Here is a 14375-nt window from a genome sequence, read left to right on the forward strand (position 1 = left end):
GGGATGGGGCTGGAATCACCAGGAGCCCCCCACAGCCAGCGCCTGCCCCGCCCCCACAGCGCCCCGGCTGGGATGGGGCTGGAGTTGCCAGGAGCCCCCCACAGCCAGCGCCTGCCCCGCCCCCACAGCGCCCCCGCTGGGATGGGGCTGGAGTCACCGGGAGCCCCCCACAGCCAGCACCTGCCCCGCCCCCAAAGCACCCCCGCTGGGATGGGGCTGGAGTTGCCAGGAGCCCCCCACAGCCAGCACCTGCCCTGCGATGCAGAAGACAGAGACCAGCAGCCCTCTGCGATGGAGCCGTATCTCCCCTGCAGCCCTCGCCGTCTCCGCCGTCTCTCAGTGGTGACGGCACATCCCCCATCCTGGCCCTCAGTCCCGCTAGGGAGCCTTGCTGGCCACACTCCCTCGCTGGCCTCAGGTTAGCGCCTCCTGCCAGGGCCCGCACATGTGCTGGGGATCCCGGGGGGATCCCGCTGAGGCCCACAGCTCTGCCTCCCTCCTGACGCGCCTGTCGCTTCACTGACCCCCCTGCCCCCGGGAGAACCGGCTCCGACCCCTGCCGGCTCCGGACATACCTTCAGAACTGCTCTGCCTCTGCTCCGGCTCCCGCCAGTGCCCAGCTCAGCTCTGATTACGGGAGATTCACGGAGCCAGAACTTCCACATTCCTGCAGAGCCAGGGCAGATTAGGCTGACCTGCCTCACGGCTTTCCCACCGCAGCTGCCCCCGCCTGTGGGGCTGCCCAAAGGAGACACCCCGGCTCCCTCGGGCTCAGTGGGACTGGATGTTCCCCGAGACACAAACCCACCTGCCCCAGCCCGGTGACACGCAGTGCTGTGCGGTCAGGAGGCTACCTGGAGAGTCCAGCTTCCAGCAGGTCTGCCAGGCGGGGAGCCGGGAGCTCAGGGCAGTGCGCTGCCCGCGGTTCTCCCCGTGGGCTCGCCCGGCTCCGTGCGGAGCAGCCTGCGGAGGCAGGTGCCGAGGGCCCATTTGGCGGGGGCTCAGAACCCCCATCAGTGCTTAGCTTCTCCGCAGTAGGGAAGTAAAACCATCGCATTGGAGTCACTGGCCCCCGTGCCTGCCCTCCAGTTCTGACCGCTGGAGCCAGGGAGCTGGGGGCTTTGCACCCACCGCTGCCCACCCTGAGGGCTCTCCCCAGACAACATCCCAGAGACAGCCACCTCTGGGGTCAGCAGGAGCAACCCTGCCCCTCCCTTTCCGAGCCCCCAGTGCCCCCAGGCTGTGTCCTGCCCAGCTAGTGCGAGCTGGGAGCCCTGCTCAGAGACCAACAGCACTGACCCCCCCACTGCTCCCCCGGAAGGGGGGTCGCCCCACACCCCCCAGCAGCTGAGACAGCCATTGGTTCCCCCCGCCCATACTCTGGGCCGCTCACCAGGCCTCAGGCCACACCAGGGGTGGAAGTCGGGGCTGGGGGGAGCAGCAGGCCCCAGGTGGGAGCTGGGATTCAGCTCACGTCTCCCCTAGGTGCTGTGCGGAGCGAGGTACCTGGCTGGGCTCCACCTCGTGGCTGGGCAGCCCAGCTCAAGGCCCTGGACCGGAGCCTGGCCCCTAGCCAGGGATGTGGGGCCGCAGCACAGGGCAGCAAGTTAGCTGAAGGCCTGGCCTTGCGTGCCAGTCCCCGCCTTCCTCTGCCCCGCCCAGCTACACGACAGGCACCTCCTTGCCAGGCCCCCAGCCTGCCTCACTGCATGTGGGCACCACAGCCTCCCCTGCCAGACCCACCTGCGGTCCTGCGTCACGGTCTGGCCCAGTCCCTGCAGCTCCTGTGGGCCTGAGCCTGCGCTGTCCCCTCCCCAGCCCGGCCCCACTCCACGGGCGTCCCTGGGCGTCGCAGCAGCTAGCGGAATAGGGCAGATGCTCTGCAAGGCCCAGTCGGGGGCAGCACACTCCCTTGGCCTTCGAGGGGACACCCCATGTACCCCGTGTGCTCACCCCAAGCCGCATTCTCCAGCCTCAGCACAGCCTGCCCGGGGCACCTGTCCTGGGAGCGCCGGGGAGAGGCCAGGGGAAGTCGGCCAGGGCTCAGTGGCACACGCGGGGTATCCACAGGGCTGGGGCGCGCTGGCACGTTGGCCACTCCTGTGAGATGAGAAGGTAAAATCCACAGAGGCGCCCGCAGCTCCTGCCCCAGGGGCTGGGGAGACCCTGCACCCCTCTGTCCACTGTCAGAGATGGGTCTGGACCTAGAGCCGACCCCCTCGGCCACCCCTACACGGCTCTTCCGCCAGCCCCCCCCCACCATGTCATGAGCCCAGCCCCCAGCGCTGTGCCAGCTGTATGTGGGGGGGCACTGCCCTCTGCTGCTCTCGCTGGCCGGTGCCCGACCGGCCACATTCCTGCTGCTCCAGGCCCTAAGCCGCTTTGTTTAATGCTGGCAGCTCCTCAAGATTATAGCCTGTAAACACCCCGGGGATTGGCCAGTGCGGCCGAGCCCCGTTCTCACAGCCAGGAGCCCCCCCCCAGAACCCCCAGGCACGGGGCCAGGCCCAACTCCCCCCCCCCCCAGCACCCCAGCACCCCCAGGCACAGGGCCAGGCCCAACTCCTCCTCCCCCGCCCCCCCCCAGCACCCCCAGGCACGGGGCCAGGCCCAACCCCCCCCCCCCCCCAGCACCCCCAGGCACGGGGCCAGGCCCAAATCCTCCGCCCCCACCCTCGCCCCCTGCCCAGTACCCCCAGGCACGGGGCCAGGCCCAACTCCTCCCCCACCAGAACCCTCCCCAGTACCCCCAGGCACAGGGCCAGGCCCAACTCCTCCTCCCCCGCCCCCCACCCCAGCACCCCCAGGCACGGGGCCAGGCCCAACTCCCCCCCCCCCCCCAGCACCCCCAGCACCCCCAGGCACGGGGCCAGGCCCAACTCCTCCTCCCCCACCCTCGCCCCCCGCCCAGTACCCCCAGGCACGGGGCCAGGCCCAACTCCTCCTCCCCTGCCCCCCACCCCAGCACCCCCAGGCACAGGGCCAGGCCCAACTCCTCCTCCCCCCCCACAGCACCCCCAGGCACGGGGCCAGGCCCAAATCCTCCGCCCCCATCCTCTCCCCCCACCCCCGCACCCCGTTCCCAGATCCCAGGGGCCGTCCTGTCCTGCAGCCTGGCCTCCCGCAGGAATTCGTGCCCAGCCCAGCCCGCCTGTTAGCAAGTCAGTGGCAAGCAGGCAGCAAGGCGCCCCGCCAAATGCAGCAGTGGGGGCTGCTGGGGGTAGTGGGGGGCAGGCAGATGGCAGCGCCCGGGGGCGGTGGCCAGTCCAGGGCTCTGCAGAAAGCATGAGCTAGCTCCACGCACCGCGCCGGAAGGGGGCAGGCAGCCAGCAGCACCGGGGGGGGAGGTGCCCCCTGCCCGGGTGAGTCACCTGCTGAGCGAGGCGGGCGGGCGACAGGCCCTGCTGGAAACTGCTCAGCGCTTCACCCTGGTGCCCGGAAAATGCGCGACCGGAGCCAGTGGCTGAGTCAGGCCATTTCCCCTCAGCTGCGCCCCCCCCCCCCACACACACACACACGAGGAGCCCGGGCGGGTCCCCTCCCCCACCCATGCCCAGGGGGAACAGGGCTCTGAGGGGCTGAGCCCATAAGCCCAGACGGTTAGCAGCTTCCTGAAGCGTCTCTGCACCTGCAGCTTTCCAGGAACAAGTCTGGGGCGCCGGCACTCAGCCTCAGCGGGCGGGACCAGCTCCCACGCCAGCCATGTCAGCCAGGCCTGTGCCTGGGGCAGCCCCTCCGCTGGGCTCTGGGGACACGGCCCCACTGCCTGCGGGCGGGGAGGGAGAGCTGGGCTGCTGGCTCCAGGGGACGTGTGCCCCGGGACAGAGCGGGGCGCATGGGACTGTGAGCAGCAGGGGAGGCTGAGGCTGGACCCCAGGGGACACTCCCCAGTAGGAGAGGGGTCAGGCTGGGGCATCCTTGCCCGGAGCAGGGGGCACAGGGAGGATGGCACCAGTGCAGGGGTCAGCTCTTAACCAGCCACCAGACCCCGCTCTCCATGTTCTCTGCTGGGGGCCTCTGCTCTGCTTCGGGGGGGCTGTTGGTGGCTCTGTGGGGACGACCCAGCCAGCTGGGGTTCGCAGTCTCCGGCTCTGCCATTCTCACGGGCAGCGCCGATTCTCTTTGTTTCCACCCAGCCTGCTGCGTCAACGCCTCCGCCCTCCCCTGCTACCGCAGGCCCAGCAAGGCCCAGCCCAAGGGGGTCAGGCCCAAATCGTCCGCCCCCACAGGGACACACAGGGGACATGGCAGTCATGCCTGCAGCCCACCTTCCTCCCGGGGCTAGAGCAGCCTTTCCTGAGCCCCGACGAGCCGGGGAGCGGAGGGGGGCAGGCCCCGCAGGCCAGGGAGGCCCAGCGGGGAATGCAGAGCAGGGCAGGGACACCCCGAGAGAGACGGCCTCACATGACCCATAACAGAACTCTCCCAGCAAGACAGCTGGAACCCAGGCAATGCCAGGCTGGATCAGACCCAGGGCCCATCTAGCCCAGTCTCCGGTCCCCAGCGGCTGGCCTCCAATACCAGTCGCTATCCCTGCACAGGGTGCATGGGGCAGCTTGGGCCAAGGGGGCCAGGACAAACCCCTACCATTACGGAAAGCCCTTGGAGTCTTCGCAGTCCCTGAGGATGACCAGGACTCCTGGGTTCTACCACAGCATCAGAGTCATAGGACTGGCAGGGATCTCGCGAGGTCTCTACTCCCGTCCCCTGCACTGAGGCAGGACTAAGTATTATCCAGACCATCCCTGACAGGGGTTTGTCCAACCTGCTCTTAAACATCCCCAGTGACGGAGACTCCACAACCTCCCTGGGCAATTTATTCCAGTGCCTAACCACACTGACAGTTAGGAGGTTTTTCCTAATGTCCAAACTAAACCTCCCTTGCTGCAATTTAAGCCCATTGCTTCTTGTCCTATCCTCAGGGGTTAAGAAGAAATTTTTTTCTCCCTCCTCCTTTTATGTGCTTGAAAACTGTTCTCATGTCCCCTCTCAGTCTTCTCTGCTCCAGACCAAACAGACCCAGTTTTTTCAATCTTCCCTCGTAGGTCATGTTTTCTAGACCTTTCATAATTTTTGTTGCTCTTCTTTAGACTTTCTCCAATTTGTCCACATCTTTCCTGAAATGTGGCACTCAGAACTGGACACAGTACTCCAGTTGAGGCCTAATCAGCGCGGAGCAGAGTGGAAGAATTACTCCTCGTGTCTTGCTTACAACACTCCTGCTAATACATCCCAGAATGATGGTTGCTTTTTTTGTAACAGCATCACACTGTTGACTCATATTTAGCTTGTGAGCCACTATGACCCCCAGATCCCTTTCCGCAGGACTCCTTCCTAGGCGGTCATTTCCCATTTTGTACGTGTGCAACTGATGGTTCCTTCCTAAGGGGAGCACTTTGCATTTGTCCTTATTGAATTTCATCCTATTTACTTCAGACCATTTCTCCAGTTTGTCCAGATCATTTTGAATTTTAATTCTATCCTCCAAAGCACTTGCAACCCCTCCCAGCTTGGTATCATCCGCACACTTTACAAGTTTCTCTATGCCATTATCTAAATCAGTGAAGATATTGAACAGAACCGGCCTCACAGCTCCCTGCTCCCCGCCAGACTGCGCCGCAGCCTCACAGGATGACTGTGCGTTGGATGAAAAAATACTTCCTTTTGTATGTTTTAAACCTGCTACTTATTAATTTAATTGGGTGACCCCTTGTTCTTGACTTCTTCACTTTCTCCACACCCTTCATGATTTTACAGGCCTCTATCATATTCCCCCCTTAGTCATCTCTTTTCTAAGCTGAAAAGTCCCAGTCTTATTAATCGCTCCTCATACAGCAGCCGTTCCATACCCCTAATCATTTTTGTTACCCTTTTCCAGTTCCAATATATCTTTTTTGAGAGGGGGCGACCACATCTGCACACAGTATTCAAGGTGTGGGCGTACCATGGATTTATATAGAAGTAATGTGATAATTACTATCTTATTATCTATCCCTTTCTTAATGATTCCCAACATTCTGTTTGCTTTTTTGACTGCCGCTGCCCATTGAGTGGATGTTTTCAGAGAACTATCCACAGTGACTCTAAGATCTCTTTCTTGAGTGGTAATAGCCAATTTAGACCCCATCATTGTATATGTATAGTTGGGATCATGCTTTCCAATGTTCATTGCTTTGCATTTATCAGCATTGAATTTCATCTGCCATTATGTTGCCCAGTCGCCCAGTTTTGTGACATCCTTTTGTAGCTCTTCGCAGTCTGCCTGGGACTTAACTATCTTGAGTAGTTTTGTATCCTCTGAAAATTTTGCCACCTCACTGTTTACCCCTTTTTCCAGATCATTTATGAATATGTTGAATAGGACTGGGCCCAGTACAGACCCCTGGGGGACACCACTATTTACCTCTCTCCATTCTGAAACTGACCATTTATTCTTACCCTTTGTTTTGTCTCTTTTAACCAGTTACCAATCCATGAGAGGACCTTCCTTCTTATCCCATGACAGCTTACTTTGCTTAAGAGCCTTTGGTGAGAGACCTTGTCAAAGGCTTTCTGAAAATCTAAATACACTATATCCACTGGATCCCCCTTGTCCACATGCTTGTTGACCCCCTCGAAGAATTCCAGTAGATTGGTGAGGCATGATTTCCCTTTACAAAAACCATGTTGACTCTTCCCCAACAAATTATGTTCATTCATCTACATGCCTGACAATTTTGTCCTTTCCTATAGTTTCAACCAGTTTGCCAGATACTAAAGTCAGGCTTACCAGCCTGTAATTGCCCCTGGAGCCTTTTTAAAAAATTGGCATCACATTAGCTCTCCTCCAGTCATCTGGTCCAGAAGCTGATTTAAATGATAGGTTACAGATGACAGTCGGTCAAAGGATAACTTCAGAATGCCACATCCAACCAATTCCAAAATGTCCAAGCGCATTCTTGGCACCAACAGTCAGACCCCCAGTGATCTGGGGGGAAAGTGAGGGGGAAATGTAGCACTCAGCCCCCGTTAGCACAGCCCCAGCACGCTCGTCTGCAGCTGGAGAACTGGCTGATGGCCCCATGAATGCCTTCAGCACAAGGCATAACACGCTGACACCCTCATTGACTTCCCTCCCAGGAAGAACAAAGAGTAATGCCAGGGGACTACACACAGCTGCAATGTGAGGGGAGAATGGGGGACCCCGGTCTGGGGTGCACAGGACCCCCACTATTTGGGGCAGAGGGAAAGGGGGCCCTATGGGGGGAAGTGGAAATGGAGAGAAGAGGGTAACGAAGGTTCATACAGAGCCTCTGCCAGGGGAGAACGGGGTGCTGGAAGGGGTGAGGAGGAGAATCGGGGGCTCTGCTGTGGGGGACACAGAACCTCTAGTGGGGGTGAGACTGGAGGACCCTGGTTTGGGGAAATGGCAGAAAGGGGGGATGGGGGTGCACACAGCCCCTGAGGTGGGGGACTGCGGTGTGGGGGGAGGGGGCACCCAGAGATCCTGGGGAGGAGTCCCTGAAATGGAGGGGGCTGGGAGCATGGCACCCAGGCGTGTGGGGGGATGGAGGGCTGCAGGGAGCCCCAGTGGTTAGAGCAGCCAGGCTGGGAGCCAGGACTCCTGGGTTCTGTTCCCAGGTCTGGTGCTCACGCGCTGTGGGGCCTGGGGGAATGGGGCTGGGGGGAGTGGGGAGCAAGGGGAGGGAAAGCTACAGCCTGGCCCAGAGCCCCTCTGCCCCCTGCACTCTCTCTCGGGCGTCAGTGTGCGACAAGGCCCAGGCACGGCGTGAAACCGGCTGCTCCCACCTGAGCAGCAGGGGTCTGCAGGCCGGATGCAGGCCCCTCGGCAACTCCCCCCAGGCTCCTCCCAAGGCAGCGCTCCCGGCTGCGCACAAAGGGCTCTTGTTTGCACAGAACAATCTAGCCAGATAAGCGGGGCAGGTCTGCAGATATGGAGATACGGCTGCCAAGGCTGCTGCTCACAAGCCCTGCCCGGCGCCGGGAATTACTGGCTGGCTCGGCTTAGCACGTGTGTGCCAGACGGCGCTGCAGCTCCTGCCACTCGCCGGAGTCACATTCCAGGGACTAGCCTCCACTCGCCCGCCTGAGCCTGATTAAGGCGATTATGGGGTGCGTTGTCTCCGCAGCCCCTAGCAGCACCACACCCCGTGCAGCGAGCCCTGGCCTCCCCAGCCGCCTGCCCGCAGGGCCCTGCTCCCTGGGACGGCCCCATCCCCGTTACCAGCTGGGGCAAGCATGGACAACCCCTGTCCCCGCCCAGCAGGGGGGGGAGCCAAACAAACCGGGAACAGAGGGAACGGGGAATGGCCCCCAGCCCGCACCGCACAGTGACCACGCTCCAGGCGGGAGGGCCGGCCCACGGCGTGAGAGTCAGGGTCAGTCCCTGCGCCGTCATGGGCTCCTGTATGACCTTGGGCAGGGACCTCAGCCCAGGCCCTGCCCAAGGGTAACAGCCAGGCCTGCCGCACAGAGACATGGTGAGCAGCGATACATTCCCGGTGCTGCCTGCCAGAGACGGCGCGCATGGGCCTGTAAAGTAACTTAGAAACTCCCTGCTCCCCATGTGTCCGAATCTGCTCCCCGCCAGACCGCGCCACAGCATCACAGCTCCCTGCTCCCCCCCAGACTGCGCCGCGGCCTCACAGCTCCCCGCTTCCCTCCCGACCGCGCCGCAGCCTCACAGTTCCCTGCTTCCCTCCCGACCGCGCCGCAGCATCACAGTTCCCCGCTCCCCCCCAGACCGCGCCGCAGCCTCACAGCTCCCTGCTCCCCCCCAGAGCGCGCCGCGGCCTCACAGCTCCCCACTCCCCCCCAGACTGCGCTGCGGCCTCACAGCTCCCCACTTCCCCCCAGACCGCGCCGCGGCCTCACAGCTCCCCACTCCCCCCATGACCGGCCGCAGCCTCACAGCTCCCTGCTCCCCCCCAGACTGCGCCGCAGCATCACAACTCCCCGCTCCCCTCATGACCGCGCCGCAGCATCACAGCTCCCCGCTTCCCTCCCGACCGCGCCGCAGCATCACAGCTCCCCGCTCCCCCCCAGACTGCGCCGCAGCATCACAACTCCCCACTCCCCCCCGACCGCGCTGCGGCCTCACAGCTCCCCACTCCCCCCCGACTGCGCCGCGGCCTCACAGTTCCCCGCTCCCCCCCCAGACCGTGCTGCGGCCTCACAGCTCCCCACTCCCCCCCAGACTGCGCCGCTGCCTCACAGCTCCCCGCTCCCCCCCAGACTGCGCTGCGGCCTCACAGCTCCCCACTCCCCCCATGACCGCACCGCAGCCTCACAGTTCCCCGCTCCCCCCAGACTGCGCCGCTGCCTCACAGCTCCCCACTCCCCTCATGACCGCGCCGCGGCCTCACAGCTCCCCGCTCCCCCCCAGACCGCGCCACGGCCTCACAGCTCCCCGCTTCCCTCCCGACCGCACCATCACAGCTCCCCACTCCCCTCCACACACTGTGCCGCAGCCTCACAGCTCCCCACTCCCCCCCAGACCGCGCCGCGGCCTCACAGCTCCCCGCTCCCCCCCAGACCGCGCCACGGCCTCACAGCTCCCCGCTTCCCTCCCGACCGCACCGCAGCATCACAGCTCCCCGCTCCCCCCCCAGACCGCGCCGTGGCCTCACAGCTCCCCGCTCCCCGCCAGACCACGCTGCAGCATCACAGCTCTTCGCCTGCCCAAGGTCTGCTCTGTAGTTTCCTAGCCTGTCTCTAATCTCCCATCTCTGGGCAAGTTCACCAAGTGGGGTGCCCAGGGCAGAGCGGCTGAGTGCCCAGCTGTGAAGAAATGGGACTGTTCTTAATGTTTTCTCTGAATACTGTGTGGGTGCCTCAGTTTCCCCTATGCAGTTCTTAAGTATCTAGGTGGTGGGATCAGGGTGTGTGATTGCTGCAGAGCCCTAGAGGGCCAGTGTGATGGTGTCTGCACAGAGAATGGGCCGGCACTCTGTCTCCTGGCCTGGGCCCCTCCTCTGCAAGATGCCAACTGAAGGTGTGGGAGAAGGAAGAGATCAGGTGATCTTCTGGCCAGGGAAAGAGACAAAAGGCCAGAGGAGGGGCTGGAGGGAGTTTCAGTTTGGAGCTGGCTGGGGAAATGGGGGGAGGCCCAGAACTGGGGTCTGGGCTCCCTGCCCCCAAGATGGACCTGATGGAGGGGTCCTGGTCTCTGGACCTACAAGCTCTGTTTTGGACTGTGTTCCTGTCGTCTAATAAACCTTCTGTTTTATCAACTGGCTGAGAGTCACGTCTGACTGCGGAGTTGAGGTGCAGGGCCCACTGGCTTCCCCAGGACTCCGCCTGGGTGGACTCGCTGTGGGAAGCGCACGCAGGGGCATATGCTGAATGCTCCAAGGAGAGACCCAGGAGGTGAAGCCATGTGAGCTTCTTGCCCTGAAAACAGTCTGCTCCATGGGAGAGGAGGCTCCCCAAAGTCCTGACTGGCTTCGTATGGAGCAGTTCCAGAGCATCGCCCAGTAACTCTGTGACAACTGGTGGCAGTGGTGGGATCTACTACACCCCACCGACCAAGCATCCAGCAGTAAGTGACTGGGGAGCAGTAAAACGAAGGGAGACTGCGGTGAGCAGTCCCAGGGGTGGAGGAGTCTGCAGCTTGACCCTGGGAGAAAGGTGGTGACCTGGAGAAGGGCTGGCACACTAGGGGTTCTTCCTGGAAACCATGCGGAACTGAGAGCACACGGGCCTGCTAGTCCACAACAACTTGGGAACAGCGGAGTGATGGCCTATCACCATCTCCTCAAGAAGGACATTGTAAATCTGTGCAAAAAGAGAGGGTTACGCATTGGAAAGTTCACCAAAGCACAGTTAATCGTGCAGCTGGAGGACGATGACCACTCTAAGGAGCAGATTCCTGACCCAGATGGGGCTGCAAGAGGATCTGGGACCAGCGGGAGCCAGGCATCCCCAACACTCCTGTCCCCAACCAGACGGGGGTCTTCACGATCGGGTTCCCCATCAGGGGATCAGAGATGTGGGATTGGAGTTGAGTCCAAGAGGACTGGAGAACCGTGAGAAGGAGCGAGAGAACCGTGAGAGAGAGCGAGAGCCAGAGGAAAAGCTGCAGGAGAAGCAGCGGCAGCATGGACTGGCGCTGGTGGAGCGGAGAGGCATAGGGGGCTCCCCAGGGGTGAGTAGGGATAGACCCCGGGCTGCCAGTTCCGCAGGGAGCCTCGACACTAAATTGCTGCCCCTGGGTAAGGGGGGGGATGTGGATGCCCACTGTACTGCCTTTGAGCAGGCTGGCAATTCGAACCAGGGGGACCCTGCAGAAAAGCCCCAGTATCTAGACCCCTTGCTGGGTCTCAAGGCCATAGACACTATCAGCCAGATGGTTGGGGTGGTGAACAGGCTCCCACTCCTGGCCCCGGCCTATATGTCAGGGTGGAGTCTCCTGGGCTCAGGCCCCTCGGACCCCCAGTGGGAGCAGAAGGTGGTGGTCAATGGGGAGACATGCCTGGGGTGGCGAGACCCTGGGATGGAGAGAACTGTTGTCAGGCCCCAGGGGGTGCAGCCACAGATGCTGAGGGGCTGTGTGACCTGGATTAAGGTCCCTGGGATGAAGGCCCTCGCCCTGCCTATGGCCTGGATCCCTGTGCAGACCCAGGAGGGGTCAGGCTGGCTGGTCATTGGGGTTCTCCAGGATATCGGCTGTGAGGTCCTGTTGGGGGGTGACTGTGTCTCTTTGGGACACGATCCAGGCCCTTCTCCTGTAACGGCCGAGGATTTGAATTTGAATCCAGGGAACCAATTGGCTAAGGTGGAAATGGTCAGTGAAAATGCAAATGACCTGGCTGGCAGGGGGGGGGAAGAGCTGCTAAGCTCAGGATACCTGCCTACCTGTAACCAGACCCCTGGGGCTGAGTGGGGGGACACACAGGCAGGGCAGGTCGGCTGCCAACCAGGTTTGCCTGGTCCAGAGGTCCTGCTGGGAAGTGATTCCACGGCAGGGAGGGAGCTACGGGACAGGGCTCCCCAGGAGGGGGCTGTGTCCCCAGGCCCAGCCAGCGAGAGGGAACAGGTCCCACTCCCTCCCCCAGCAGCTGAATTCCAGACCGAGCTGCAGAGGGATCCCTCCTTGGAGAAGCTGAGGGAACTTGCTGGCCACAGCGCTGCAAACCCCCTTTGGGGAAGGCTGCAGGGACAGAGTCCGGTGGGAGAAGGGATTCCTGTACCGGGAACGGGCTCCCCAAGGGGAAGTAGAACTGTGGGGAATCGGGAGGCAGCTGGTGGTGCCCCAGAAGTATCGCCGCAGGCTATTGTACCTGGCCCGCGATGTCCCTCTCTCGGGACACCAGGGGATCCAGTGTCCCAGGCAGCAGCTGCTGCAGAACTTTTACTGGCCCAGAGTCTGTGACGCCGTCCAGCAGTACTGCAGGTCCTGCGACCCTGCCAGAGGGTGGGGAGGGCCCAGGATAAGGGTGAAACTCCCTTGAGACCCCTGCCCATCATAGAGGAGCCTTTCCAGCAGGTGGCTATGGACATAGTGGGGTCCCTCAGCAAGGAGACCCAGTCAGAGAAGAAATACATCTTGGTGGTGATGGATTACGGCACCCGCTACCCAGAGGCAGTGGCTCTGTCCTCCACTGAGGCAGACACCGTGGGGCTGGTCCCCAAGGACAGGTCGATCCAATTCTGTGAGGACTATCGGAAGCTTAATGCCATCATCATGTCCGATGCCTACCCCATGCCTAGGACTGGGGAGAGTCTAGACAAGCTGAGGGGGGCTCAGTACCTCTCTACCATGGATCTCAAATGCCAGGTTGAAATCTGCCTTCACCACCGCTTTGGGGCTCTTTGAGTTCCTGGTCCTGCCTTTCGACCTCAAGGGGCCGTCGGCCACCTCCCAGTGCCGGGTGGATCGGTCACTGGGGGGGATGGAGAACTTGGCCCTGGCGTGCATCGATAAAATCTGTCTTTAGCCAGACAGGGGAGGAACATGTGTCCCAGGTGAAGAGGGGGCTGGGCTGCCTCAAGGAGGCAGGACTGATGGTAAAAGCTGGAAAGTGCAAGGTGGGGATGGCAGAGGTGTCGTACCTGGGCCACAAGGTGGGGAGCGGCTGCCCAAGCCCAGAGCCGGCCAAGGTGGAGGTGATCAGAGATTGGCCCATTCCCCGGACTAAGAAGCAGGTCAAGGCCTTTATCAGGATGACAGGGTACTACCAGGGGTTTGTACCCCATGTTAGCCCCCTAGCTGCCCCCCCCATCCCTGAGCTATGCAAGAAGGAGAAGCCAGATGAGATGGTCTGGACCGAGCAGGGCCAGAGGGCTCTCTGTGCGCTGAAGGAGGCTCTAATCCAGGGCCCGGTAAATCTGGTAAACCCAGACTTTGCCAAGCCTTTTGCAGTGTTCACCGACGCCTCAGACGCAGGGCAGGGCACAGTGCTGATGCAAACCGATGCTGGGGGGGGAGACACCCCATCGGGTACCAGAGCAAGAAACTGCTGCCCCGGGAGCAGAATTATGCGGCCTCAGAGAAGAAATGCCCGGCCATGGGGCAGGCCCTTAGAAAGCTGCAGCTGTATCTATTTGGGCGGCGCTTTACTGTGTATACTGACCACTCTCCTCCGACGTGGCGGCATCACATGCAAGGGGCTGAGGCCGAGCTGCTGGGGCCAGAGACACCTGTTCAGAGGGTGGCCAAGGTCCAGATGGGGGCTCTTAACCAAGAGAGCCCGAATTGCAGCCCTCCAGACCAGAGTGCTGGGAAAAGACCCAATCCCAGTTTAAACCCCAGGAGTTTAGGGCTGGCAAAAGGGTACGGGCCGCATAAACCTTCTCACATGCAGCCTGCAAGCGCCATCAAGCACACCAGACCTACAGGAGGGTGTAAAACTGGAAGGGCCTGGTGTAACTCCCACCAAGGAATGGGAGAGATGATGGGACATCCATGGGAACGTTGGTGGGTTCGAACTTCCCCAGGTCACCAGCTAAAGTGACCTCGCTCCGTTCAGTCTCAAAGGGGGGAGAGATGTGACGAAGTGGGACTGTTCTTAATGTTTCCTCTAAATACTGTAGGGGTGCCTCGGTTTCCCCAATGCTTTTCTTAAGTATCAAGGTCGGGGGGGATCAGGGTGTGCGATTGTTGCAGAGCCCTAGAGGGCAGGTGTGATGGTGTCTGCACAGAGAATAGCCGACACCCTGTCTCCTGGTAACTGATGGCCTGGGCCCCTCCCCTGCAAGATGCAACTGAAGATGTTGGAGAACAAAGAGATCAGGTGGCCTCCTGGCCCAGGAAAGAGACAAAGGCCAGAGGAGGGGCTGGAGAGTTTCAGTTTGGAGCTGGCTGGGGAAATGGAGGGAGGCCCAGAGCCTGGGTCTGGGCTCCCCACCCCCCAAGATGGACCTGACTGAGGGCT

General features: G+C 61.6%; 1 protein-coding gene across 9 annotated transcripts in view; it reads right to left on the reverse strand.

Annotated features, from left to right (window-relative positions):
• Positions 1–14375, reverse strand: part of SLC4A2 (solute carrier family 4 member 2) — a 68183-nt gene that overhangs the window by 33109 nt on the left and 20699 nt on the right. Inside the window, exon 1 of one of the 9 annotated variants that reach the window (XM_065586470.1) lies at positions 576–596. The exons of the other annotated variants lie outside the window; for them this stretch is intronic. The gene's annotated coding sequence lies outside the window, so the exon portion shown is untranslated. Of the gene's footprint in view, positions 1–575; positions 597–14375 lie in introns of those variants that run through there. 9 annotated transcript variants of the gene reach the window in all.

This window comes from Chrysemys picta, chromosome 2 (assembly GCF_011386835.1).
Source record: "Chrysemys picta bellii isolate R12L10 chromosome 2, ASM1138683v2, whole genome shotgun sequence".
Classification (NCBI taxonomy): domain Eukaryota; kingdom Metazoa; phylum Chordata; order Testudines; family Emydidae; genus Chrysemys; species Chrysemys picta.